The sequence below is a fragment of the Bremia lactucae genome, linkage group LG13 (genome assembly GCF_004359215.1).
Source record: "Bremia lactucae strain SF5 linkage group LG13, whole genome shotgun sequence".
NCBI classification, from domain to species: Eukaryota; Oomycota; class Peronosporomycetes; order Peronosporales; family Peronosporaceae; genus Bremia; species Bremia lactucae.
The window spans coordinates 51,701-52,687 of NC_090622.1; positions in this window are offsets into that span (position 1 = coordinate 51,701).

Consider the following 987-nt stretch of genomic DNA (forward strand, 5'->3'; position numbering starts at 1 on the left):
TCTCATTCGAAGGCTCATAATCAGCCGCCTGACGGGTATCAGGCGACTGTTCCATCCTCCCCGAGTCGGCCATTTCGTCCGACTCGCACTCATAATCGACCTCTAAAGAGGGGTCGTACTCACGTGGTGAATCACCACGTGCACTCGCAACACCAAGTGTTGTGCGAGTGGAAGACACTACGGTAGACGGAACGTCTACCGCAAGAGATAACAATGCGTCACCCGCGGCTGCACGAACCGCAGCCGAAGGTTCAACACTATCCTCACCCCGCATGAATTGTTCCTTCATGCGATGGAATTTAAAATGATGGATCTGACCAATCAAAATCATTTTAAAAATTAAGTGGTCATTTAGCGACCACTCCACCTAATGACATTCAGAGTGATTGTCGTTTAAGGGAGGGGTGATGTAACGGGGTGTATCGTTACATGAAATTAACAATAAAAGATTGTTAATTAATATTATCCAAAAGGTAGATAATATTTGGAGGAAATTACTTTAAATAGTAATTTCCTGAATTCTTATCCATAAATAGGTATAGACCATTATGTCTATTTATTCCGCAGACTAATCAGCTGTAGAAGTAATCAAAGAGAGTTACGAGATAAGATAGATAAGAATTCATTTACATGTTTAGTATTAGTTTATAGTTAAGACAACATTTACAAAGATAGATTAACAAAGACACTTAACTATATTAATACAGTTTTCATTTTACCCTCTTAAGCTAACTTGCCTTAAGAGAAGTCTTCCTCTACACGTACAGTGTACGTTACTTAACGAGAGGCACCACTCACATCTGAAGCAGTGTGAAGTGGACTTGTACTGAAACAGTACAAGTCGCAGTGCCCCGTTACAACCACCTCCCATTATACTTTGGAGGATTTGTCGGCCGCGGGTATCGAACCCGGGACCTCCCGGTCCTGAAGTGAGTGGCGGACCACTGCACCACCAAGATCGGTAACGACTTGTACTGGTGTGTCACA